This window comes from Schistocerca serialis, chromosome 2, assembly GCF_023864345.2.
Source record: "Schistocerca serialis cubense isolate TAMUIC-IGC-003099 chromosome 2, iqSchSeri2.2, whole genome shotgun sequence".
In the NCBI taxonomy this organism is placed as follows: domain Eukaryota; kingdom Metazoa; phylum Arthropoda; class Insecta; order Orthoptera; family Acrididae; genus Schistocerca; species Schistocerca serialis.
Genome location: NC_064639.1, coordinates 953188237 through 953214807, shown reverse-complemented (window position 1 = coordinate 953214807; position 26571 = coordinate 953188237). Strand labels below are relative to the sequence as shown.

Genomic DNA, 26571 nt, shown 5'->3' with positions numbered 1-26571 from the left:
AAATATATATATATATATATATATATATATATATATATATATATATATCACACCAAAACACACACACACACATACGCAGGACATAAACAAAAATAAATAATTAAATACAATAAAATAAATTTAAATTAAATTAATATGACACCAAAAAACACTCACACATACACACACACACACACACACACACACACATACACAAGCGCACATACAAATGCATACACGAACAGACCACAGATACTTCGATAGTTACACTCATAAGTTTGGCAGTAATATTCGATCTTTGGCAAAAACATTTGACAGTCGGCAACAGAAACCAAAACATTGCATTAAAACAAGCGTTCAGTGCATAGTGCTGTGGAATGCAGAAAAAACAGCAAATTGGCGCTCATAGGAAGAAGAACAAGACCAAAAATGCAACAGGAGCGTAATATGTAAGAAACTGTCTACGCAACCTGTAAGTACAGTTCAAAACATTACTACTTAATAGGAAATACCAACCACCAGAACTGTTTATAACCTATAGGCACAGTGACAAAAATGTAAATAAAATAGCTAACATATGTACATATTACAGGCCACTGAAGATGCCTTGCAGAAAATAAAGGCGAAACGCGTATGGCACTAAAATTGTGTTTTATTCAGTTGCTGTCAGACGGTCCATAAGTGAAAATCATCAACATACCGTAGTATTACGCGCAACTGAGGAGGACAGGACCAAAAAATTGAAGGGTGTGTACTATGTTACAACATAGAAATTCAAGAGTTTAAACTTCCAAAACAGAACCAAGAGTCATAACACGTGGTACCTGTGTAGAAAAACTAGGAGGCACAGAGGTCTGGATCTCGTATGCGTCGTCTAGGGGTAGCGTCTTCGATTCGTAATCAAAACGTCCTCGGTCCTGGGTTCGAAACCCAACACCCCTCAAATTTTGATTAATAATCAACACGGGCGGCCGAAGACTTCCGGCATAAGAAGTCACCCTCATTCTGCCAACGCTCTTGTCAAAGAGGGAGAAGGAGCGGACAGAGGTTCATGGCGCTCTGTTGCCCTTCCCCTAAAGGCAGAAGAATCAGCAATGATCAACGGCATGAGGATGCGGAAGGCAATGGAAACCACTGCATTGAAGACACGCAACGTATCCATAGAACATGTGGCCTGTAATTGAAGAAGTGTCATGATGATCTCTCCATTGGCAAAAGATTCCGGAATAGTCCCCCATTCGGATCTCCGGGAGGGGACTGCCAAGGGGGAGGTTACCATGAGAAAGAGTTTGAATAACCAACGTTCTACGAGTAGGGGCGTGGATTGTTAGAAGCTTGAACGTGGTTGGGAAATCAGAAAATCTAGAAAGGGAAATGCAAAGGCTCAGTCTAGATATAATAGCGGTCAGTGAAGTGAAATGTAAAGAAGGATTTCCGGTCAAATGAGTATGGGGTAATATCAACAGCAGCAGGAAATCGTATCACGAGACTAGGTTTCGTTATGAGTAGGAAGGTAGGGCAGAGTGTGTGTTACCATAAATAGTTTAGTGATAGGGTCATTCTTAACAGAATCGACAAAAATCAGCAACGACAACGATAGTCCATGCCAACATCGCAAGCTGAAGATGAAGAGATGGCGAAAGTGTATGAGGATATTGAAATGCTAATACAGTACGTAAGGGGAGATGAAAATCTGTTAGTCACGGGAGGTTGGAATGCTGTTGTAGAGCAATGAGTGAAAGATAGGGTTACAGGAGAATATGGGCTTGAGGCAAGAAATGAGAGAGGAGAAGGCTAATTGAGTTCTGTAATAAATTTCAGTTAGTAATAGCGAATACTCTGTTTAAGAATCACAAGAGGAGGAGGTATATTCGGAAAAGGCCGGGTGATACGGGAAGATTTCAGTTAGATTTCATCATGGTCCGGAAGACTCTCCAAAAATATATTCTGAATTGTAAGGCGTACCCAGGAACAGATATAGACTCACATCACAATGTCGTAATGATGATGAGGAGGCTGAAGTTTAAGTGATTAGTCAGGGACAATCAATACGCAAAGAAGTGGGATACGGAAATACTAAGGAATGACGAGATACGCTTGAAGTTCTCTAAGGCGATAGCTACAGCAATAAGCAGCTCAGTAGGCACAACGGTTGAAGAGGAAAGGACATCTATAAAACGGGCGACCACAGAAACTGGAAAAAAAACATATGTACGAAGAAGGTAACTGCAAAGAAACGTTGGGTAACAGAAGAAATATTTCAGTTGATCGGTAAAGAAGGAAGCACAAAATGTTCGGGAAATTCAGGAATACAGAAATGCAAGTCACTGAGGAATGAAATAAATAGGAAGAAATGATTGTCGGAAGGACAGACTCAGCGTGTAGGAAAGTCAAAACAACCTGCGGTGATATTAAAAGCAAGGGTAGTAACATGAAGAGTGCAACGGGAAACCCACTCATAAATGCGGAGGAGAGAGCGAGTATGTGGAAAGAGTACACTGATGGCCTCTATGAGGGGGAAGATTGGTCTGATGTGATAGAAGAAGAAACAGGAGTCGATTTAGAAGAGACAGGGGATCCAGTATTAGATACAGAATTTAAGAGAGCTTTGGAGGACTTAAGATCAAATAAGGCAGAAGGGATAGAAGACATTCCATCAGAATTTATAAATCATTAGGGGAAGTGGCAACAAAAGTACTGTTCACGTTGGCGTTGCGGGTTTTCAAAAATGACTACGCACCCTCCGACTCAAAGTTGCAATATTACAGGTTCTGGCTGGTTTCGTTGTCTAGGGGCTGCGATAGGTAGTTGCCACATTACAGGCCAGATACTGCTGAATCTATAGTATACAGTATGAATATACACATGAATTGAATGGTCGAAGGTTCCTACCACTCGGCAACTGCGAGTATAACGCAGAAATTTATAAATGAAAGATTGCAATTAAATAAAATATACTGGTGCTATCTTAATGAATTTAAATGATGAGTACGATAGTAGAAGTACTTTTGAGAATGCGGTATATTTCTGCAAAACACTTATTGGTGTCGATGGTCCAGCAATTAAATAAAATATAAGTTGAATAACTAGGAAACAATAGATTCCTACTGCACGTAATTAGTTATGAACGACAACATAGCTAGCGAGATATTCACTTCTAAACGCACACTTCGTCTTCACTGTGGAAACCACGGAAATCTCACAAGTTCACAAGTCGGCACTTCGAAGTGTTTCTATCTGCCGCGACCACGCGCAAAACCACTTCACACTCTCCAAGTCTCTCCCGCGACTGTGCGTCCGTCGCGCTGTACTGTCCGCGTCCAGCACTCACTCCCCGGAAGCGATGCTGCCATCCAGTCTCCCCATTTACGAGCGCTGTGATTAGCTAGAGCGCTCGCGCCATCTCTTCAACCAACGCACCCACACACATATTTAAGCACATACGAAATACTGGATCTACATTTAACTACTTGAAATTAAATAAATATTCTTACAGCTGGACCATAAACACGCTCTAACACACATTATTAAATACATAAACAATTCAATAAACCTATATCAAAAGAAAAGAAGCAAAAGGTAGGACACTAGCCTAACATCTCTGTGCCTTCTAACACACAGTAAATATTTAACCAATTTCTTCATGAATAGCATACATTGGATATTAACAAACACATGGGTGAATCAATATATTTAAAAACCTGCTGCTACCGTTTTTTCGTGTAACTGTGGAGTACTTATGGCCTGACGTAATCGATAGTAATCGGCCACTTTGACCTCCAATAACTCATGTACTATTTAAGTTAGATGCTTGTAATTCATACCAATTTAGATTTACACAAGTAGCTTTCTAAAGACACGGCGATCGACAAAATCGGATGAAGCGTTTACGTTTTTGAATTTCGTTGCTGGATGTTATTTGCATAATTTACTATCAGATACTAAACTTTAATCTAATAAAGATATTGAAAATCTGATTACACCATCAGAATCGTTGTGCAAATAATAGTAATGTACATGTTACTTTTTGAGGTATCATGACTCATCTGGCTACTATTAATTTCTATACGAACTGTGAAATGTCTGCCATGATGGCTTCACAAAGTCCGCCATCTTTGGCACTCCCAGCCACGCGGCTGGGCCATGCGCTGGGGCTACCCCTTTGGTCCGGCTAACGTTTAGCACCACGTGTTTGCTAACGAGCGGACGCGTCCGCCGACCAGCCCGTGCGGCCACTGCTTCCTCAGAACTTTCAGGGCGCGACGACTCGCCCGTTACCTCACAGCGTGTAGGAATGTATGAATCTGGCGACATACCATCTGACTTTCGGAAAAATATGATCCAATCGGTTCCGAAGACTGCAAGAGCTGACAAGTGCTAGAATTACTCTGGTCAACACTCATTTTCTTGCCAAGGATATTTGAGTGGCTTTAGGATGGGTTAGTGGTGCTGAGGACGAATATAGCAACCATTTATGCAGTTTGGCTCTAGTTTTTAAGATAATGCATGATTTATTCAAAAAATTAGAGAAAATTGCTGATACTGAACTCGAGCGCTACAAACTACAATGAAAAAAGAAAATAATCTTTATAAATAGCTTCTATGAAAACCTGATAGGCATTTGTCCACGTATAAAACATAATTGAAAAGTTTCTCTATAAGTATATCATTTTCCGTCCATGACGAACCGCTTCCTGCACGCTTTCCTTTTATAGGTCTCTTCAGAACAGTCACGTTGCAGATTCCAGCAATAATCTGCCATCATATGCCTGTCCCATCTTCCTTTATATCTTTCCTCCATTCCTTTCATATCTTGATGGAACCGCTCTCCTTGTTCCTCACTGAAATCACCTAGATTACGAGGAAAGCGATCCAAGTGGCTGTGAAGGAAGTGCAATTTTATGCTCATGTTAGCTCCTAAGTTTTGAAAGTTAGTGAGCATGTTTTTGACCAGTTCCTCGTAATTGGGAGCTTTATGATTGCCCAAAAAACATTTTACAACAGCGACAAAACTGTTCCAGGCCGATGCTTCAGTGACAGTCATGACACTTGTAAAATTGGTATCGTTGATGAGCCTGCGAATTTGAGGACCATCAAATATTCCTGCCTTAAGTTTTTCACTACTGAGTCCAGGGAACGTATTGCAGATGTATGTGAAGCAATTACCATTTCTGTCTAAAGCTTTGGTGAATTGCTTCATTAGTCCTAACTTAATATGTAATGGTGGAAGAACAATCTTGTCCCTACTAACCAGAGGTTCATTAATGATGTTTGCTTCACCAACAGCCATATGTTCCCTTGGAGGCCATGTTTTCTGCTTCCAATGTTCGTGCTTTGCCCTACTATCCCACATGCAGATAAAACATGGGTGCTTTGTGTATCCACTTTGTTGTCCAAGCAAGAAGTTCACCATTTTCAAATCAACCATTGTGTAGGAGAACACATTTTAAACTTCTAGTGGAACTGTCTATGAAGAGACGCCAGTCCTCTGGTCTATATTCCGGCAGCCCCAATTCAAGTAAAAGTCCAGGTATATTGCTGCAATACACTATAACCTCTTCTTGGTTGAAGTATGGAAGAAGGTTTTCTTCTCTCGTCCGGTAAGCTGTTATTTTAACACTTGGATGAAGACAGTTCTTTTCCTTAAGCCTGGATGCTAAGAGTTCTGATGCTTGCTTTGAAAGATTGAGTTCTCGTATCAAGTCACTGAGCTCCTTCTGGTCGAACTGCTGGGGTTGTGTCTCACGTCCTTCGTATTCCGAACCACTACTTTTACATTCCTCGCCGTGCACATCGTCATCTGATGATGTTAGCGTGGGTAATGTTGTGAAGGTTGGTACAGGAACATCGTTGCTGTGCACCACCGGTCTTCTTGCTGACTCCAAATCGAGATATTCCCACTTTCGTTTTTTGAACCTATTAAAACCTTTCACATTAACAATGCAAAAATAGCAATCATCTGTATGGTTCTTCTGCTCTCGCCATACCATAGGCACTCCGAAGTTTAAGCTTTTCCTTTTTCGTTTTGTCCACTGCCGTAAGCACTCCACACGGCATTTACTAACTTTATGGGGTGCCCACGCCTTGTCTTGATCTCCAAGTTTAATTCCGAAATATGCCAGATACGCTTCCTTCACAAAAGGAGTGATATTCTTCCTGTTCTTTTGAAGAACGTATTCACCACAAATGTAGCAGAACTCATCTGGATGGTTCACGCAAAGACGGCGTGAAGAACTCATGTTTTCCAAAAACAAAATTGCATAAATACTACATATTATGCAGAACTTTCTTGTATTTGCATGTCAATCACATCCAACAAACATCATTAATTGTTTTGTGTGAAATGAATACTCACCTCTTATTTGCTATGTCACGATGAAAAGGTTCTATCTCCTTGAAGCTGCACTGCACATGTGTGTGACTTTCGACCATCGCCATTTTTCATGTTTACACTGAACGCTACCTATCGGCTGTTGCGGGGAATACCTCGGCCAACAAATGAATGTCGAATACCGCCGAATTCAAATCTGCACAACCCTCAATATCTTCAACACACGCACCGCACAACAGGACTGAACACATGCTGACAGTGTGATGTTTGCATGATGTAATCCTCAACCACACAGATGCACTCCCTGAGCACAATTGTTTAATAAAGATAGTACAATACCACTAATTAAAAAACAGGTAGCAAATACATTACACCATATATGGACCCTGCAGTCGATATTATCCACATGAAACTCTCATTTCCACAAATAACCTATATCTCAAAAACCAGAGCCAATTTGGAAAAAGTACAAATATACTCGGAATGAGTATCATAACAATATCCCATTTTCGTTCAAACTTCCCTGGCAACGAAATAAAAATTTTATTTTGTAGAGCTGTGTTATCACACAATCAGCTTGCCAGCTCATGCATCCAAGTTGCTGACAAGAATAATACACAAAAGAATGGAAAAGAAAATTGAGGATTGAGATATGACAGATTACTATCAGTTTGGGTTTAGGAAAGGTAAAGGCACGAGAGACGCAAGTCTGACTTACGGTTAATAATGGAAGCAAGACTAAAGAAAAACCAAGACACGTTCATAGGATTTGACGACCTGGAAAAAGTTTTCGACAATGGAAAATGGTGCAAGACGTTCGAAATTCTTAGAAAAATATGGGTAAGCTACAGGGAGAGAGGAGTAACATGCAATATGTACAAGAGACAAGAGATAATAACAAGTGTGAACGAGCAAGAACGAATTGCTCAGATTAAAAAGGGCGTAAGAGAAGAATGTTGTCTTTCATCCCTACTGTTCAACCTGTACATCGGAGAAGCACTGATGGAAATATGATAACGGTTCAGGGGTGGTATTAAAATTCAAGGTGAAAGCATATAATGATAAGATTCGCTGATAGCATTGCTGTCCTGCGTGAAAGTGAAGAAGAATTACAGGATCTGCTGAATGGAATTAACACAATCTGAAATGAGAGTAAATCGAAGATAGGCGAAGTATTGAGAAGTAGCAGGAATCAGAAGTGCGAGAAATTTAACATCAGGGTTGATGTTCACGAAGTAGATGAAGTTAAGGAATTCTAATAAAAATGGTTCAAATGGCTCTGAGCACTATGGGACTTAACATCTGAGGTCATCAGTCCTCTAGAACTTAGAACTACTTAAACCTAACTAAACTAAGGACCTCACACACATCCATGCCCGAGGCAGGATTCGAAACTGCGACCGTAGCAGTCTCGCAGTTCCGGACTGAAGCGCCTAGAACCGCACGGCCACCGCGGCCGGCCGAATTCTAATACCTAGCCAGCAAAATAACCAATGACGGACGGAGCAAAGAGGATATCAAAAGCAGACTAGCACTTGCAAACCGGCCATTCCCGGCCAAGAGAAGTCTACTAGTGTCAAACATAGACCTTAATTGAGGAAGAACTTTCTGAGAATGTACGTCTGGAGCACAGCATTGTATGGTAGTGAAACATGGATTGTGGGAAAACCGGAACGGAAGAGAATCGAAGCATTTGATATGTGGTGCTACAGACGAATGTTGAAATTAGGTGGACTGATGAGGTAAGGAATGAAGAGGTTCTGCGACTAATCGGAGAGGAAAGGAATATATGGAAAACACTGACAACGAGAAGGGACAGGATGATGGGACATGTGTTAAGACACCTGGGAATGGTACTAGAGGGAGCTGCAGAGGGCAAAAACACTAGAGGAAGACAGAGAATGGAATACATCTGGCAAATGATTCAGGACGTGGTCTGCAAGCGCTACTCAGAGATGAGATGAAGAAGTTGGCATAGGATAGAAAATTCTGGCGTACCGCATCAAATCAATCACAAGAGCGATGACTCAAAAATAAATAAAAAAATGGACATCTGGAGATCCGTTTCGTGCACATCGCTCTTGCAAAAAGGCGTTACACCAAGACACAGACACATCAATGACCGTACGGACAGCTCATAATGTTGTAAAAAAATAAGAATATGTATGGGCACGAGGGAGATTCGGACGCCAGTCTCCCCCCCCCCCCACCCCCCACCCCCACCCTTTTTATCGCATTTTGTTCGTTACTGTTCGTTGCATTTGTTCAGAGCAGACATCCCATGACACCCGCTCAAGTTCATCGTTAACGGCTATCTCGAACATCAAAACTAGGAAGGCAGCTGGGCCAGATGAGTTATACCCAGAATTCATTAAGTATAGTGGGAAAAATTTTATCAACTGGCTGGTGAACTTCTATAATAATATCCTTGAAGAAGGCCGAGTGCCTAAGATATTCAAAAGATATCAAGTACTGCCAATATTAAATCCTAGGAAAACACGAGACAAGCATGAACATTTTAGACCAATCTCTCTCCTGAGCACCTGCTTCGAACTCTTGGAGAGACTCTTGTATAATCGTATTGGGACGACTTTGCGCGATAGAATCCCCATCGAGCAGGCTGGTTTTCGACCACAACGTAGCTGTTGCGACCAAGTACTGGCTTTAACAACACATATCGAGAACGGTTATGAACGGAAACTTAAAACAGCTGTTGCATTTGTAGATTTAACCGCTCCATACGATACTGTGTGGAGGCATGGTCTTCTTAGCAAGATACTTGAGATTATCCCTTGCCAGTTACCACAAGATTCTGTATTGGCACCATTACTTTTCAATGTGTACATAAGCGACGTACCAACAACAAATGCGCGGAAGTTCTGTTATGCAGATGACATGGCCCTGGCTGTGCAACATGAAAGTTTTGAACAGTGTGAAAACTCCCTTAACCAAGACTTCGGAGTAATGGGTAAATATTTGAGATCTTGGAGATTAATTCCTAACCCAATAAAGTCAGAAGTTACAATGTTTCATTTAAACAACCAACAGGCAACCCGATCCCTTGACGTTACCTTTGCTGGTAGAAAGTTAAAGCATAACCCAAACCCAAAATATCTTGGTATTAAATTGGATAGATCGCTTACATTCAAACCACACCTAATAGATACTGCTGCTAAGATACGCACAAGAAATAATATTATTCAAAAGCTCGCCAATACTAGCTGGGGAGCTGATGTACATACTCTGAAGATTTCTTCTGTAGCGGTGGTATACTCTGTTGCGGAATATTGCAGCTCTGTTTGGCTTAACAGCAGCCACACGTCTAAAGTGGATACTCAACTAAACAATACCATGAGAACCATAACTGGGACCATTAAATCCACCCCACTACCTTGGCTTCCTGTTCTCTGCAGTATAGCTCCAACACATCTTAGGTGGCAAACCACCTTAGTTAATGAATGGCGTAAAATCTCCTCCAATACCAACCTTCCAATCCATCAGGACATTGCCCCAAATCTTTCCCGACTAAAATCTAGAAGACCACCATGGAGAACAACTAAAAACCTTATGGCTACGTCTTACGATGCTGTGGATTCATGGAAAAGTGAATGGTCTCAGACCGGACTATCCAAGAACTGCCATGAAATATCACCTGGTGGAAACCTACCTGGTACAGACCTGCCAAGAAGAACTTGGGTTATACTCAATAGACTCAGAACTGGTCATGGCAGAAGTGGGGAGATGCTCTGTAGATGGGGCATACGAGACTCACCACAGTGCGATTGTGGACATCCAGAGCAAACGATCCAGCACATCATTCAGGAATGTCCTAAACGTGCGTTTAAATGATCCATTCGAGAACTTTATGCAGCCTCCCCTGCAGCCGTCAAGTGGATGGAAAACCTAGACCTAGAACTTTAAAGAGACTCTATAGATCCCATATATGTGATAGCTGAATGACCTTATAGCAACAATTTCTATATGATAATTTTATCTTATCTATGACAAGATACCTTATTGTAACAACCTGTGTATGCCTACTTTATCCTTAATTGAATGTCCATAAGACGAGGCATTATTTATGTGTTATAATGTATGTTGATTTTATCTTTATCTGTCTGTATGTATTTAAACATGAAACCATTTGTACTTGAAAACCACATACGCTAAATAAATAAAATCGTTAATCCAGTTTTTTCGTTACAGAGGTCAGCTATCCCTCTGACCGAACACGCTGAGCTATCGTGCTGGAAGCCCCTTCGGAGCCCAACACCTTAATCACACAACCACAACGCCGCGGCTATCCAAATATGCTCGCTGTAAAACATCTTGAGCTTGGACCGTTCACGGTTTCTATTTTGCTACCTTTTTCACAGTTCAGTACACCACCTTCCTGTTTTAATGCTTGATCTGTGTTCGATTTTTGACGACCTATCCACTGGGCCATCTCATCACTAAATCTGTGTGGAGGTGCGATGGGTATTTTCTCTTGTGAGCAATAAAATCCCTTCCTTGCTCCGTGTTTCTTAACAGACAGGTCAGACAAACACACCTTCTCGCCATCTTTCGGTTCTCTGAGAGACGTTTTAGCACCCATTCGTGAATTATCTGACGCACAGTTCCTTTGCTTGTCGATTTTTCGCCTCATAACGCTGACACCACCAGAATATTGTGCACCCGGCGAGACACTGCTCTCCGTACACCTTTTTCATCCTGCGATAAATACACTCCTGGAAATTGAAATAAGAACACCGTGAATTCATTGTCCCAGGAAGGGGAAACTTTATTGACACATTCCTGGGGTCAGATACATCACATGATCACACTGACAGAACCACAGGCACATAGACACAGGCAACAGAGCATGCACAATGTCGGCACTAGTACAGTGTATATCCACCTTTCGCAGCAATGCAGGCTGCTATTCTCCCATGGAGACGATCGTAGAGATGCTGGATGTAGTCCTGTGGAACGGCTTGCCATGCCATTTCCACCTGGCGCCTCAGTTGGACCAGCGTTCGTGCTGGACGTGCAGACCGCGTGAGACGACGCTTCATCCAGTCTCAAACATGCTCAATGGGGGACAGATCCGGAGATCTTACTGGCCAGGGTAGTTGACTTACACCTTCTAGAGCACGTTGGGTGGCACGGGATACATGCGGACGTGCATTGTCCTGTTGGAACAGCAAGTTCCCTTGCCGGTCTAGGAATGGTAGAACGATGGGTTCGATGACGGTTTGGATGTACCGTGCACTATTCAGTGTCCCCTCGACGATCACCAGTGGTGTACGGCCAGTGTAGGAGATCGCTCCCCACACCATGATGCCGGGTGTTGGCCCTGTGTGCCTCGGTCGTATGCAGTCCTGATTGTGGCGCTCACCTGCACGGCGCCAAACACGCATACGTCCATCATTGGCACCAAGGCAGAAGCGACTCTTATCGCTGAAGACGACACGTCTCCATTCGTCCCTCCATTCACGCCTGTCGCGACACCACTGGAGGCGGGCTGCACGATGTTGGGGCGTGAGCGGAAGACGGCCTAACGGTGTGCGGGACCGTAGCCCAGCTTCATGGAGACGGTTGCGAATGGTCCTCGCCGATACCCCAGGAGCAACAGTGTCCCTAATTCGCTGGGAAGTGGCGGTGCGGTCCCCTACGGCACTGCGTAGGATCCTACGGTCTTGGCGTTCATCCGTGCGTCACTGCGGCCCGGTCCCAGGTCGACGGGCACGTGCACCTTCCGCCGACCACTGGCGACAACATCGATGTACTGTGGAGACCTCACGCCCCACGTGTTGAGCAATTCGGCGGTACGTCCACCCGGCCTCCCGCATGCCCACTATACGCCCTCGCTCAAAGTCCGTCAACTGCACATACGGTTCACGTCCACGCTGTCGCGGCATGCTACCAGTGTTAAAGACTGCGATGGAGCTCCGTATGCCACGGCAAACTGGCTGACACTGACGGCGGCGGTGCACAAATGCTGCGCAGCTAGCGCCATTCGACGGCCAACACCGCGGTTCCTGGTGTGTCCGCTGTGCCGTGCGTGTGATCATTGCTTGTACAGCCCTCTCGCAGTGTCCGGAGCAAGTATGGTGGGTCTGACACACCGGTGTCAATGTGTTCTTTTTTCCATTTCCAGGAGTGTATGTGAAGTATTCTCCCCTTCCGCGCACAGAAATCGAATAACCGCTTTTTGTGCTGATCGGGAGGAATCCGTCACACAATGAACTGAGGAAACAGCTCTCAAGAAATGAGGAAATTGGTTTTAGGCCGTTAACTCCACGTACGCAGCTGGGAATACCACATCATCTCTCGGTAAACACATTCACCCACTGCGATTGCGTACAACGGCTCTACAGTGAAGGTCTCCTTTTCAGTTGGGCATACCTTATACATCTTTGCTATTACCTCTTTCCGCAACACATTTTGCAGGCATCTAAATACACCACTGAACGTAAAGATGGAGCTAGGCCATACAAATGCTGCTCATCGTGTCAACGGAAAAAAGTTGGTAAATTTCCGGGTGCAGAACAAATGGGTTTTGAAAGCGAAATCTTATGTGCGCATTCGATAGGCTGGTCGGAATTTAGTCTTTTCGATAATCGGTTTAGAGACATTTCATCTAACATTTGTCATGTCGGTAAACATTTTTAGGTCTCGTCTTTCTTGTTCGAATTACGTTGTCTCGCTTGGCGGCCCGTTACCCAGTCGCTGCTAGTATACTGACTATTCTTTGTGTTTTGAGGTCGGTCTTAACACACGTTGTTAAACTGAATATCGTAATAGACTAATTTAGAACCGTTGTATGGAATGGTTACACAAACGTTCACAGTGAAACATTTCTTATTAATAATGGGAAATAGACATTTGAGACTGGTTTTCGCAAGGAACGAGCGGTGAGCATTATTTGTTTGGGCTGACACCACCTACAAGATGCTAAAACGAAATTTCAGATCGCTACTGAAGCACCAAAGGCTATCACCGTTTGCAATACGCAGTTTAATGAATACCTCCTATAGACTTCTCCACTGCACTTCGCTATACGCGTCGTTCGTATCGCATGTTTTAAAACCCCTTCCATTAGACCCTCGCCTCGTGATTTTCCTATCTCTTTCATTCCAGCAAAGAACTTTCTTGACCCGTCTTCCAAACGTTCGATTGGCTATAAGTCTCGTTCATTTCCGCTTCATTTTCATCACAATCGTTAACTATTTCTTCTAATCCACATAACTCCCTGATCCATTCATTTGCTACCATTCCTTAACACAAACTCTCAAATCGTCTGCTATTGTTTGTCGTGACATAAATCGTTTACCTCCAGATCGCAGAAGGACAGTCCAATGGAGTACTGTAAGATCCTCCCGCGCGCGCAGACTTATGTAGGCTTTGCGTTGTCATGGAGAAGTTCGTGCAGGGGTCACAGCTGTGAGCGACCTGCCGGCACGTGGGAAACCGGACAGGTTCGCGCAACCTCGTTGCGATGGTGACAGACGACTCGCCCGTCGAATCACCGTGCTTTTGTTTATTACCAGGTCTCCTTACGCATTCTGCAAGCGCCTGTGAATATCAGTGATGCTCTCGTTTGCCGCCAAAAGAAACTCAGTCACAGCTTTCTGCTTGGGACGCACCTCCATTATAGACGCCAGTCTGAAGGCTAAATTTAGCACCGCCACACATCATAACTTCATGAAACTATAGGAGCTGAAGCGGGAATATTCTACGACATGCCTCAAATGAATTTTCCATTTTTTCAGCACAAATTGGCCGAGTAAAAGAATGTACTGAATTACTTATTGAACGCCCCTCATACATGTGGGAATTGGATGTACGTCCTAATCTGTTTCCTCCCTCCCTCGTCCACTCCGCAATCTCATTGTCCATTTCCTCCTCCTCTTCCTCCCCTCTTTCTCTCTCTGTACATCTCCGGCTCCCTCCTCTCTCTCTCTCCCTCCCTCTCTCTCTCTCTCTCTCTCTCTCTCTCTCTCTCTCTCTCTCTCTCTATTTTCTCGTCCACTTCTCTCTGTCCATCTCCTTCTCCCGCCTCTCCCTGTCCATATCCTCATACCCGCTCTATATCTCCTTTTTCTCCCTCCCCTACGTCTTTCAGCATTGTTCGTTGGTATTTCAAACGAAATCTTGATTGGGAACTGAAGTCGCTTCAAATGAATGGGTAAATCGATTGTGACCATTGGCATACAAGGTGTGAGAGCGTCTCTCCTGCTGCTGGATGTGTGAGGATAGTGGCCTCAACGACATTGTTTCGTATGGTTTTAATCTTCAAACGTGTTTGATTAAAAAGATCCGGACGATTTAGATTCCGTAGTGGTATGCCAACCATACGCCGATAACCCGTAAACACAGCTTCCCTGTTTTCTGCTAAAACAACACGTTATTTACATCTATACACTGAAGCGCCAAAGAAACACGTATAGGTATGGGTATTCAAATACAGAGATACATAAACAGGCAGAATACGGGGCTGCGGTTGGCAACGCCTGTATAAGAGAACAAGTGTCTGGCGCAGTTCTTAGATCGGTCACTGCTGTTACAATGGCAGGTTATGTGAGTTTGAACGTGGTGTTATAGTCGGCGCACAACCAATGGGGCACAGCGTCGCCGAGGTTGTGATGAAGTGGAGATTTTCCTGTACGACCATTTCACGAGTGCACCGTGAATATCAGGAATCCGGTAAAACATCAAATCTCCGACATCGCTGCGGCCGGAAAAAGATCCTGCAAGAGCGGAACCAACGACGGCTGAAGAGAATCGTTCAACGTGACAGAAGTGCATCCCTTCCCAAAATTTCTGCAGATTTCAATGCTGGACCATCAACAAGTGTCAGCGTGCGAACCATTCAACGAAACATCATTGGTATGGGCTTACGGAGCCGAAGGCCCACTCGTGTACCCTTGATGACTGCACGACACAAAGCTTTAACCCTCGCCTGGTCCCATCAACACCGACATTGGACTGTTCATGACTGGAAACATCTTGCCTGATCGGACGAGTCTCATTTCAAATTGTTTGGGGTGGAAGGACGTGTACGAGTATGAAGACTACCTCATGAACCCATGGACCCATGCATGTCAGGATGTCAGCAGAGCACTGTTCAAGCTGGTGGAGCCTCTTTAATGGTGTTCTATAGGTGTTCTATAGGATTCAGGTCAGGACTCTGTACAGGCCAGTCCATTACAGGGATGTTATTCTCGTGTAGCTATTCCACCAAAGGCCGTGCATTATGAGCAGGTGCTCGATCGTATTGAAAGATGCAATCGACATCCCCGAATGGCTCTTCAACAGCGCTGGCCGCTGTGGCCAAGCGATTCTAGGCGCTTCAGTCCCGTGCTTAGGTTAGTTAGGTTTAAGTAGTTCTAAGTTCTAGGGGACTTATGACCTAAGATGTTGAGTCCCATAGTGCTCAGAGCCATTTGGACCATTTTTTGAGAACGCAGCATAAATACCACATTAATGCAATAAATGCTCAAAATGATGTCCGTCAACCTCAATACATTTGGCAATACGTGTAACGACATTCCTCTCAACAGCGAACGGTTCCGTTCCGTAATGTTCGCACATGCATTGACAATGCGCTGACGCATGTTGTCAGGCGTTGTCGGTGGATCACGATAGCAAATACCCTTCAACTTTCCCCACAAAAAGAAGTCCAGGGAAGTCAGATCCGGTGATCGTGCGGGCCATGGTATGGTGCTTCGACGACCTGTCATGAAATGTGCTATTCAATACCGCCTCAACCGCACGCGAGCTATGTGCCGGACATCCATCATGTTGGAAGTACATCGCCATTCTGTCATGCAGTGAAAGATCTTATAGTAATATCGGTAGAGCATTACGTAGAAAATCAGCATACGTTGCACCATTTTGATTGCCATCGATGAAATGGGGGCCAATTATCCTTCCTCTCATAATGCCGCACCATACATTAACCCGCCAAGGTCGCTGATGTTCCACTTGTCGCAGCCATCGTCGATTTTCCGTTGCCCAATAGTGCATATTATGCCAGTTTACATTACCGCTGTTGGTGAATGACGCTTCGTCGCTAAATAGAACACGTGCAAAAGTCTGTCATCGTGCCGTAATTTCTCTTGTGCCCAGTGGCAGAACTGTACACGACGTTCAAAGTCGTCGCAGTACAATTTCTGGAGCACAGAAATATAGTACGGGTGCAATCGATGTTGATGTAGCATTCTCAACGCCGACGTTTTTGAGATTCCCGAATCTCGCGCAGTTTGTCTGCAACAGCAGCTAAAACACCTACCTGGGCATCATCATTTGTTGCAGGTCGTGGTTGACGTTTTACACGTGGGTGAACACTTCCTGTTTCCTTAAATAACGTAACTATCCGGCGAACGGTCCGGACACTTGGATGATGTCGTCCAGGATACCGAGCAGCATACACAGCAGACGCCCTTTGGGCATTTTGATAACCATACTACAAAACGATATCGACCTTTTCCGCATTGGAAAACGGTCCATTTTAACACGGGTAATGTATCACGAAGCAAATACCGTCCGCACTGGCGGAATGTTACGTGATACCACGTACTTATACGCTTGCGACTATTACAGCGCCATGTATCACAAAGCGAAAAAAGTGGTCCAACTAAAACGTTCATATTTCTTTACGTACTACACGAACATGTAATAAAAAAATTGGGGTTGCTATTTAAAAAAAAATGCAGTTGATATCCGTTTGACCTATGGCAGCGCCATCTAGCGGGCCAATCATAGCGCCAGCTTGATTCCCCCTTGAAGCTAGACGAGTTTCGTTCTTTGTAGTTTTTTCGTTTGATGTTTATTTCGTGAGATATTTGGCCCTGTCACGATCAATGGACCACCCTGCATATGCATGTCGCTATCGCGTGACCTTTGCCACCTCTGTGAATACATCCCATGGGACATCTGATCTTTAAGTGTGAGGAACCCACACTAAAATTTGGGTCATTTGTTTTCAATGCGTCCTGTGCTTTCATCATCTGGAATTAGTTGCCAGGCCGAAGCCTCGTTGCAGTCTTATGACGAATAGAATGATTATTGGGGTCTTGATTACGACAACCCTTTGTCATAGGCGAGTGACTCATTGGCAAACACTTGGAGTCCACAGCTTATGTTGGCTGCTGAGTCATGGGAGAACGAAAGTCGCTGGGTGATAGTGCGTACTCTGCGTTTGCCTGGCGTTTGGATTTATATAAATTGCACTTGTTGCTGAGCACGAAAAGATATTTGACGATAAGAGTTTTAAGCAGGCAAGATTGCATGTTGAAATATTTTTATTTCCTCGATGTTCGCTTTGACCACAGTCTAGCTGTCAGTATAGGATCCCTTGGAAATGATATTACTGTGCCTAAATCGCGTAATCATAAGAAGAACACATTCTATTTTTTGGAGTTCTTTGGATTCATAAAGGAGGGTAACTATAAATGAACCAGTGCATTTGTAAGAAACCACCAAAATAGATCATCAAATTGTAAATGTTAGATGAAACGATAAACAAAATCTTAAACTCTGTCACAATTTTGTCAAATGAACTGATCTTGATTCGGCGATATAATATTGTTGCCTGATGCAGGGAAATGCCGTTTGGACGGTCTGATTGAAATCTTTTCCCCAGTTCCTTAACTATTATTACAATAACGACAATATCGAGAACTCTTCCTCGTCTGGAGCTATAACCCCTAGTTACCTGTATGAAATTATAAAACGATCACAAACATGAATACCACATACAGGAGTTGGACAAAAATGTGGAAACTCCGTGATAAATCTATACCTGAACATAACTGCAGATGCTAGTCAAGTCTGTACGCTGTGCTGTTGTGTCTGACCACGAACGCCACCTGTGCGATGTCATCAACATGTTACAAGTGACACTCTTGGTCAGAACAGTGTTCTGTGTAGTTGCGAGTGCGTTGTGTCGCAGCTGAGTGAGCTCGAACGTGGGCAAATTGTTGGTGCTCGTATGGTGGGTAATTCCGTAAACAAAGGAGCTGAAGTGTTTGGTGTTTCAAGAGGAATCGTATCTAACGTTTACACCGTATACAGGGAAAGCGGCAAAAAAATCATTCGCTAAGTCACAAGGCGGACGAAATTGTGTTTGAGTGATCGGGGCAGACGGTCATTGAAGAGAATTGTGACGAAAAATATGTGCATGGCGGCTCTAAAAATCACTGAAGAGCTAAATGTCGCACTCATGAACAACGTCAGCAACAAAACAACCCGAAGGGAGCTCTAGAAAGAGGGGAATTCCAAAGCCACTCATCAGTGAAGCAAATGCCCTCAAGAGGAAAACGTGTTGCTGAAGCCATAAAACCTGAAGTGTGGAGCAACAGAAGGAAGTCATTTGATCGGATGAGTCTTCTTTCACATCGTTTCAACTTCTGGCCCAGTTCACGTCCAAAGAGTGAAATATGGCGCGGTTCAGCGATGATTTGGACATCCATATCGTGGTACGTCTTAGAAAATAGATTAAGGAAAGCCTCACCTACGTTTCTAGCATTTGTAGACATAGAGAAAGCTCTTGGCAATGTTGACTGGAATACTCTCTTTCAAATTCTAAAGGTGGCAGGGGTAAAATACAGGGAGCGAAAGGCTATTTACAATTTGTACAGAAACCAGATGGCAGTTATAAGAGTCGGGAGTCATGAAAGGGAAGCAGTGGTTGGAATGAGACAGGGTTGTAGCCTATCCCCGATGTTATTCAATCTGTATATTGGGCAAGCAGTAAAGGAAACAAAAGAAAAATTCGGAGTAGGAATTAAAATCAATGGAGAAGAAATAAAATCTTTGAGTTTCGCCGATGACATTGTAATTCTGTCAGAGACAGTAAAGGACCTGGAAGAGCAGCTGAACCGGATGGACAGTGTCTTGAAAGGAGGGTATAAGATGGACATCAACAAAAGCAAAACGAGGATAATGGATTGTAGTCGAATTAAATCGGGTGATGCTGAGGGAATTAGATTAGGAAATGAGACGCTTAAAGTAGTAAAGGAGTTTTGCTATTTGGGGAGCAAAATAACTGATGAGTGTCGAAGTAGAGAGGATATAAAATGTAGACTGGCAATGGCAAGGAAAGCGTTTCTGAAGAAGAGAAATTTGTTAACATCGAGTATAGATTTAAGTGTCTGGAAGTCGTTTCTGAAAGTATTTGTATGGAGTGTAGCCATGTATGGAAGTGAAACGTGGTCGATAAATAGTTTAGACGAAAAGAGAATAGAAGCTTTCGGAATGTGGTGCTACAGAAGAATGCTGAAGATTAGATGGGTAGATCACATAACTAATGAGGAGGTATTGAATAGAATTGGAGAGAAGAGAAATTTGTGGCGCAACTTGACTAGAAGAAGGGATCGGTTGGTGGGACATGTTCTGAGGCATCAAGGGATCACCAATTTAGTACTGGAGGGCAGTTTGGAGGGTAAAAATCGTAGGGGGAGACCAAGAGATGAATACACTAAGCAGATTCAGAAGGATGTAGGTTGCAGTAGGTACTGGGAGATGAAGAAGCTTGCACAGGAAAGAGTAGCATGGAGAGCTGCATCAAACCAGTCTCTGGACTGAAGACCACAACAACAACATCGTGGTATTCCATGGCCCTATTATTACTCTGTGACCGTTTTGTCTGATCAGACCCATCCCATGGTAAAATGTTTGTTCCCCAATTGTGACGGCGTGTTGCAAGACTACAGGGCCCCTGGGGTCCACCCAGCTCGCATCGAGCAGGACCGATTTTGTGCGCATAAAGATGAATTGACGCATTTATCCGGACCATCACAGCCACCGTATCACGTTACTGTTGAGGCTTTATGGTCTCCTTTGGAGAGAAGGGAGTGTCGTCGAAATGCACCTCCATTATCATTACCGGAACTTGCTACTAATTTGCCGTAGTATGCTGTAAGATTATCTTGAAAACCACACTGGACCTGTATTTATAGATTTCGAGATGACAGGAAACTATTTTCATCGGCAGTAAATATTAATTAACAACGGGTGTGCGAGTGGCATTAACTCTGTCCCTCTGTTGTTTGTCCAAGGAGAGAGCAGGATGACAGGGGGAACTGAAGCAAAAACCTATGAGATGTGTGAGAAAAATAATGAGACTGACAACTCTGCGAGCGATCTGGCAACTCTGTGATGTTCTGCTCGTGTAGGCCTCCGTGTTAATTCCTTCCAGATGATCAGTTCGAGTTCCAGGCCTGTACAGACATCACGCGATTTTGCAGAGATCCCTCAGTGAAGTTGTGCTGTCGTTGTGTTTACCGTAACGCCTCAGATTTTGTGTTAAGCGTGTAGAATCTGCAAAGGTGACCTTTGAAAAGTTGGAACAGACCTATGGGAAACATTCCTTATCAAGAACAAAATGTTTTCGCTGGCATAAATGTTTTTTGGCAGGCCGAGAACATCTTGAAAATGATCCTTGCTCAGGGAGACCTTCAACTTCAAAAAGCGGCGAAAACGCTGAACGTGTGTGTGCTCTTGTGAGATCAGACCGACGTTTAACAACAAAGATGATGAACGACCTGTTAAACACTTCCACCGTACACAAGGTTTGGACCGAAGTTTTGGGGTTTGTGCCGAAAAAACTCACAGCTAAGCAGAATGACAATCGGATAAATGTGTGCGCTAATCTTGAGAGGATCGTCAAAGACCACGTTTGGTTCAATTGTGAGATCACAGGTGATGTCTCCTTGAATTTTTGAGTACGATTCTGAGACAAAGCGGCGAAGTGATGAGAGGCACAATGAGACATCTCCTCGATTAAAACAAGCTCGAATGAGCAAATCAATGATGAAAAAAATATTTTTGACAGTAGGGGTAACGTGCATAAGGAATTTGTTCCTTCAGGCAGTCAACACATCAAATACACCTCCTCCTTTTCCCATTATCCTATCCTTTCGCTACACGCTTAAATTTTCCCCAACGATCTCAGGACTATCAACTTCTGATTTTAGCCAGCATTCTGTGCCTAGTATTACGTGAGCTTCACATTTTCTTAGGAGCGCATCAAACTCAGTCTCTTTGTTGCGAACGCTTCGGCAGGTAATCACTAGGATTTCAATTATCTCAGCTGCAGGAGGCATTTCTTTGGAGCTTACACTGATACTTCTGAGTTTCCTACAGCAATCGTTAGCGGAACTGAATGGAGAGCGCGTACTCTAAAAAAAAAAAAGAACACTTGCGTACACCCCACACACCGTCAGCTACTTGGATAACTGCTTATGACGTATAGTGCGCACCTGACCCATTAAGGGGATCCTACAACTATTAATCCTATGGCGCAAGTCTAGATAGTCCACCCTAGTTTGTCACAGAACCTTCGAAATATCTGGTACAAGCCTTCCCGTCGACTCAGAAGCAGGAGGCCATGATCTGTTCTGGGGACAATTCCGGAGATTGTGAGTTTCGTTGAAACTCCAGTTCACACTCTTTCTACAGTGCCATCAGTTATATAGTTCCGTGATTTCTTAGAATTAGCACAGTTCCGATAGTTACTTTCAATAGACTATAGTTCCGACACAACAGTCGCTATTTACGGAGCAATAGGAACAGTTAACGGCGAGTGTACCTTTCAGTCATTGTGACTAACTCATAGACTGCCAACAGAGAGCAAAGTTATTTAAAATTCATTGTATTAGGGGTAAGACAAGTGCCACGCATCGAACTGTTGCTCCTGCATTTGTGTATCCTAGCTGTTAATAAATGTTGCTAATTATTTCTTATAGTTTTGCCCCATTTCAGTTATAGTCCCATTCTGCGAAGCAGATGTATAATTAGTTACGACTAGCATGCATAATGCCGCCACCTTTCATAGATCTACAGTGGAAATACGCTTTCTGCTGTTGTGTATATTTCAGCTGAATTGATACTAACATTCAGTTACAGCATCCCACATGGCGTGTCACATTAGTACGTAGTATCAGCCGATAGTACAGATACTTTTCTACGCTGGTGACGTCTGCTGGCGAAGCTTGGTCTCCTTCACCAAGTCTAGATATGGAGCGTCGACAAATGCGATACAGCTTGCTTCTAAACAAAACACCGACAATAACTCGCTGATCAACAAAAAGCTGGATCCATTCATGTTGCAGCGTATGCCGGCGTCACCTGCGACCAACAAATAAAAGATCATCAACTGTCTAAAGTCTCCCACACCGTTATCCTTCCGTCACATTCACTGACTCATCAGGATGGACTGGTAAGACATCAGAGGCTACACTGTCATGAAAACAAAGATGCATACATCGACAGCTCGAGCGACTAGATAGAATCACGTTTCAAACGATGGCGTAAGAAAACGTTTGATTATTTGGTCGGTCCAGCTGATAAGTTTGAGATAACCATCTACAATGTGTGGTACAGGGAGGCTTCGTAGTGATCGTTGATGAAAGAAGGTTCCGGGTTTGACCATGACAGTTGCTGGGCAGAAACACTACATTGCGATCTAAATGCAGCAAAGTATCACTTGTCACATACGATAACAGGCTATCGTTCCGTCGAAAATGGAGACAAAATATCAAAAATAGCGGACCGAGCCACTAGCCTGGTAAATACTGAAGAACATATTAAAAAGACACTTGCATCCGAAATGCGATGTTGTAACAATAAGAGAAATAAGGTAGTGAGTTAAATGCAAATGTTTCAGATAAAATAGATGAAGAAACAAGCCGGTGTTTTAAGTGGAAGAGAGAAAGATAATTTCTCTAGACATACAGCATTATGGAGTCAGCTTTCAATTGAGAACTGAAAGATTAAGATCGGCGTGACTGACACGCAATGTGAGTGAGAAAGAGAGAGAAACAGTAAAATGGGTATCAGATGGCAATGATTAAGGAAACACCACGTATTACAGGACACAGTTATCTGACGATCTCTGACGGAAACCACACACGGGATGCCGAAAGCTTAGCGCTGAAGCGGCGTCAACCCTCTATCGATTATCTGTGTAGCGAGCACCTAAGATAAAACTTTCCCCAAGACTGTGGTATTCTACGCACCTCCCAGAATTATGCAACGACGCCATGAAATGATATAACAATCCCCAGCGGCACCACATACAGACAGCTGTACGAAGCAAATGACCACATTTTTCACAAACTGTAAACATGCGTAAACTCGCTTGCTTGTTTGACATTCAACGTTCAGGATTTCGTACGGTTTCCGAAGGAAGATCCCACCTGTACCGCATGCGCATGTTGTTTCCACTGGTTGCCGTTGAATAACAATCACCATCATCATCATCGTCTTTTTCTTCTCCTTCCCCTCCTCCTCCTCCTTTCGCAATTTCAGGTTCACGCACTTGTTCCTGTATCGTATACACTTTTATCGGCCACCTGGTTCTGGGTCTTCCTATGTCCCTTCTTGCCTCTTATAGTATAGCCTGACGTGAGACTCTCTGCACTCTTCCGCTGTAGGTGATGTTCCCATTATGATTTAATTTGTTTCTGAAATTATCATTTCTTATGTGGTCTTCCCTGGCTTTCGCGAAAAATTTCATTTCTGTTGCTTGTATTTTACTTCTACCACGGCTTTTTAGGGACCCATAACTGACTTCCATTCAGCTATACAGGACTAGCAACAGTTTTGAAAATTTCAATATTGTTTCCTTCAGGATTTTGGGTTGGAATGTTTTGTTTATCATTTCGCATATTGATAAATATTTGTTAATCTTAGTTTCTATGTTCTTGTCCATGTCATAGCTTATATAGCATCTTAAAAAGTTAGAGGTGGAGACTTGCTCAAGTGGAATATTATCTATTATTTTTGAGTGGTTAGCATATTTCCCACTATCAGCCATAATTTTGATTTTCTTTATTGATATACGATGGTTAAACTCTCTTTTTCCTAACTGATGTAGTGTATAGAATGCTTGTTGTAGCTCACATAAACTTTCTTCCAAAATTGTTACATCATTTGTAACAAGGCTGCAACCTTCCACTAACCTTATTTAGTGTGGATGTAAATGATTTGTTTAAGACCTGAAGACAGGCGGTAAATCGAGTTTTACAAATTAACAGAAATAAAAATGTAAATTTTAATATGTAGGCAGATGTTGTAACAATTTTGGAAGAAAGCGAAGATGAGTTACAAAGAACAATGTGTAAACTACATCAGTTACGGTTGCATAACATATTAGAAACAATTAGTATGGAAATCATACGTTGAGTGTAGGTGGGGCTGTAAGAACAATTTCTAAACAGCATTTGCAATGTTGTAATTAGTCATTGTTATTGCTATACCTTCATAATGAGTTTCGGCGTTGAAATTCCCGTCACCAGGTAAATTGCTTAAGACTTTCAGTGCAATGTGGAAGATGGTTCGTGCCTGACGTTGTGTTTACGTCTCACCCGCTCTCCCCCTCCCCCCCCCCCCCCCCAATAAAGTGCGACCACACTTAACACAAAATCTCTGGCACTAATATGTAATCTCTAATATGTACCTGATGATGGAGAGAAAACTCCAAAACTCGTTGCAAGTATATGACAATAGAACCGACTTAATAAGAAAATGCGTTTTGATCCAGTTACAAAAATATAACTATATTGATCAGCCGTTAATTTCATTGGCTATTACGATGGACAAAACTTTGGAGACTCATAAAGCAGAATCTGTGAATCTAGGATCTATATAAAGCAGCATAACTCTTCAGTATTTACAGCTAGGAAAATCATTTGTGGAAAGGGAATCCTGAAGTGGACGAATCTTGTAATGATGGGAAACAAAAGGCGTGAAAATGTGCGTAAAGGCATCGCGTATCTTCAGTAAATTTACAGTTTGTTACAGAATTGATTTTTATTCATGTCGTGGTTCTAGAAGCAAGTTCAGCCGAATAAATTAAAATGACAGCCCTGTACAGCTCCACTGCCAGAGCTGTGTGTTCATTGGGAGCCTATGTTTTCGGTGCCGCTATGACAGCAGCCGTATCTCCGCGCGCCGTTTGTTCCGAACAATAGACACGTCATCCATTCAGGAGGATAATTCCGGCCGCGGTTTGTTGGCACAAGCTGGCGGCGGCCGACCGGAAGTGCACTGGACTCACCTTCGGCTCGGCGAGAAGTCGACCCCTGGCGCGCTCCGGTTGCGTGTCGGCTCAGCGGAACAGGTCCCGTACGGAGCAGACGTCGGCGTCGTAGGCGCACTACACACGGCCCGGGCTGTCAGCGCGCGGGTTCATTCACTCTGCCTGCCACCAGACAGACTGGCTCTGCAGACGCGCACCGGCCGTACCGGCGGCGGGCGGCGACGCCAGCGCCCGGCGCCTGCTAGCGGCCGCCCGCGGAACTAACGGCTGCCAGTGCGGCTGCTGTGCGCGCGCAGCTATCACTCCGTGGCGATGTCTCGCCGCGGTCGATTTTCTTAATTCCTAAGGGCAGCGCGCGTGTTATCGGTAAAGTTAATAACATTTTCACGTACATATCACTTGTGACAAAATCCTGTTCAAAACGTCTCGCCGTTATACATCCGAAATCGAATGTGAGCAATCGAGTCCAAATCGATTTCGTCAGATGAAAACTTGTTTGTTCGTCGTAATCTACATTGTAAGTAATAATAATTGGTCCTGACGTAATTGGTCGATACTATCTATGCCTACTCGTATTGATCCTTTTCATTAAGTTTACTTTCCAGCTTTTTTCTTAAGTTTCAGGTTTTACTATTTGGTCTGTCTTTTGGAAACCCTCCCCCACTCTACAAACATTTATTGGAAGTTAGAAGTGCCTTTTATCCACGGTGAGAAAACAGCCATTGTGGGGGACGGCTACCATCAATTAATCATGCAAAGCCGGATATGAGACCACTGTTCATCTTAATCTTGACACTTTTATTTAAAAAACCATTTTGAAGCAACTGATCTATTTCAGTCAGAGCAGGAGGTCAAAACTTTTCGCTTCTGACAACTAGTTTCGTTTAAAAGCATGTAATACATGCAAAGTCCTCTATCTAGGTCAAATCGGGAAAGGTATCCAGAAAAGATACGGGGAGTGTTCAATAAGTAATGGAATACGTTTTTTCTCGGCCAATTTCGGTTAAAAAAAAAAAAAAACCTGACTTTGTTGTAGAACATCGTGGAATATTCCCGCTTCAGCCCCTATATGTCCATAAATTTCCGATAGGTGGCGACGCTGTACGTAACCTTCAAAGTAGCGTCTGCAACGGAGGTGCGTTACATGAAGAGACTTGGGCATAGCAGATACTCGTAGGCGCGTGTAGAATGTCTGCGAACAACTGGCACTTACCAAAAGCACAGTGAG

The 26571-nt window shown here is 43.5% G+C and overlaps 1 protein-coding gene across 2 annotated transcripts in view; it reads right to left on the bottom strand.

Annotated features, from left to right (window-relative positions):
- Window positions 1–25505, bottom strand: part of LOC126458331 (uncharacterized) — a 499515-nt gene extending 474010 nt beyond the window's left edge. For both annotated transcript variants that reach the window (XR_007585615.1, XM_050095291.1), the window contains exon 1: window positions 25362–25505. The gene's annotated coding sequence lies outside the window, so the exon portion shown is untranslated. The remainder of the gene's footprint in view (window positions 1–25361) is intronic.
- Between the last annotated feature and the right edge of the window lie 1066 nt (window positions 25506–26571).